Genomic DNA, 2,493 nt, shown 5'->3' with positions numbered 1-2,493 from the left:
GAATAAGAAAAAGACATTCTATATAGATCAGTAGTTAAATAATATGTGCGTTAAATCTCCAGATAACATATCCTTTTTGTTTTTGTTTTGAATGCAAAATATTATGGTAAGGCTTCCTGAACTTACCGTTCTTTGGTTATATGCCAGAAATTAGTGTTGCTAGTTGCAAAAAATACAGTCTATAGAAATCAAGGTCATGCTAGGATTTGGGCAAACTGATACCTTCTTCTTCTTTTCTTTTTTTAAATTTTTTTGTCAGAACAACTTGGGAAACAACCTCTCTATCCTCACAAGGTAGGGGTAAGGTCTGCATAAACACTACCCTCCCCAGACCACGGTGTGGGATAATACTGGGTATGTTGTTGTTGTTGTTGTTGTCTGAACAACTTGCTGGTATATAAGGCATAATCAATTTATTAATATAAACTGATGCAGTTAGCGTGCTCTTGAATCATTTTGTTTGCATAATCCTTTTTCTTGTTGTGCTGATTCTGATAGTTCCTCCTGTAGAGGACTCTTTTTCTTGTTGAAGTATATTTTCTAGTTTCTAATGTTATGTTTTCCATTTCATTTACTGCCTTCTAGTTGGGTATGCAACTCTGTCAACGTTTCACTTTTAATTGTTGGTAGTTCAACCATGACGTTTCGGATCAAACAGTAAAGTATATTGAGAAATAGAGCTTCTTGTTAATTTCTTCTGGTGAAAAAACTTTGAATAATTACAGGTAATAAAACTTTGAATAATTACTGGTGAAAAAGTATTGTACTAACAAGAAGCTTCCTCCTGAGAGGTGTTCCAATCACTTATCTTTATTTCTCAATATAGTAGTTTAATTGTTTCTGGGATGAATTGGTCAACGGGATGATGAGCCATAGTATAAGATTATAAGTTGTAGGACTATGTTGTTTGTAGAAATTCACCAGCATCTTGCAACAGAAAGGGAAGCAGTAGAAGCAGTAGATCATCTATGGTATATTATTTATGCTTTGGTGGTTTATACCTCTGTCCATCATTCCATGTGATAATTTTTTTTCCTGGATTCCAGGTAATTGAAGAAAAGAACTTTAGCATACTTCCAATAAATAACTCTTTTATTGCCCGGAAGAAATATTGCTTGGTTCAGTTTGAAACTCTATCATATTCCACAAGAGCAATGCTTATCCTGGACCTCACTATTTATGTTTTAGCATTCAACTAAATTTATTTTCTGCCTTTTATTTTTTAATTAATTGTATGTAACCAAATCTACAAATGATTGGATTTGATGGTTGTAGGTGAAGCAAATGAACAAGGGTAGATGAATACGGTGAAGACCTTACTGAAGAGTATTGGTTGATCGTTCATAGACTTTAAGATGTTCTAGAATCTTGTATTTTAAATTATTTTGCAATCTTATGTATTAACTCTTGAATTGTCTAACAATATTATGTAATTTGCTTTTATATATGAATAATAATAATAGTTGAATATGTTGGATTCCAATTGTGTTGGTGAGTATTTCCTTTGTGATTTATATTAGTTTTAAGATATTATATTTTATTATATACGGTTGTAATAACTCCTAATAACCGTTGCAATAGCTCCTAGTAACCGTTGCAAAATCTCCTAGTAATGTTACCATAGCTCTTAATAACCGTTGCAATAGCCTCACATATCATTGCATAGAATGATATCGCAACGATTTTGAACCGTTCCATTTGACTATATAACCGTTGCAATAGACCGTCATATGACAACGCATTGAAAACCATTGCAATAATGAACTTATTGGAACGGTTGTGCAACCGTTGCTAGAAACCGTTGCAACAGCTCTATTGGCACGCGACCTGGTGGAACGCCTAAAAACTGTTGATATGTATGTAGATAACCAAGATGATATATATGTATGATTATATATCGTTCATGATTCTGCCGAAAATCATGTGTAGAATTCAAAAGCTTGTTGTTGCGCGGAGACTGGTGAGAACCTAGGTTTGTCTGATATAATGGATTTTAGCCCATTGTTGTGGTACTGTTTTAACGAACTGGTACGCTGTCATGAGGTGTTGTCGCGGCTCCCGTTCTATAAATTGATGATTGCTTTTGAATGGAATTATCCGTTTATTGTTCTGTTATTTTCTTATGTGATTGAGCACTGAATAAGGAAATAAAAAGAAAGTGATTGAGACCAAAGGAATTGGTGGGTGACGGCAGTAATGATAATATGTCTTGTAAAGTGAACCCTACTAATATTTGGTCAATCATCTGTTTTAATTTTTTTTTAAAAAGGGAAAAGGACCCATTATATTTGATTGTGTAGACTTGTGGCGTCTGGCAACGAGGCAATTTACTTGCCAAGAAGTTTTGAATCCAATTTTGGATTCATTGTTGTCCATTCGGAATAATCTACGGTCACACACGGAATAAAATATTTGGGCAGTGTTTGTATAATAATATGAGCATATTATTTTTCTCACAGTATATAGAGTGTATAAATAAGAATATATGAATAA

General features: G+C 33.5%; 1 long non-coding RNA gene across 1 annotated transcript; it reads left to right on the top strand.

The window, feature by feature from the left end:
• Positions 1-314: 314 nt before the first annotated feature.
• On the top strand, positions 315-1,481 carry LOC109241632. Its single transcript, XR_002070261.1, has 2 exons — positions 315-354; positions 1,276-1,481. It is a non-coding gene; the product is annotated as an uncharacterized LOC109241632 (long non-coding RNA).
• The last annotated feature ends 1,012 nt before the right edge of the window (positions 1,482-2,493 follow it).

This window comes from Nicotiana attenuata, unplaced genomic scaffold (assembly GCF_001879085.1).
Source record: "Nicotiana attenuata strain UT unplaced genomic scaffold, NIATTr2, whole genome shotgun sequence".
NCBI lineage: Eukaryota > Viridiplantae > Streptophyta > Magnoliopsida > Solanales > Solanaceae > Nicotiana > Nicotiana attenuata.
This window is presented reverse-complemented; position numbering and strand designations above follow the sequence as displayed.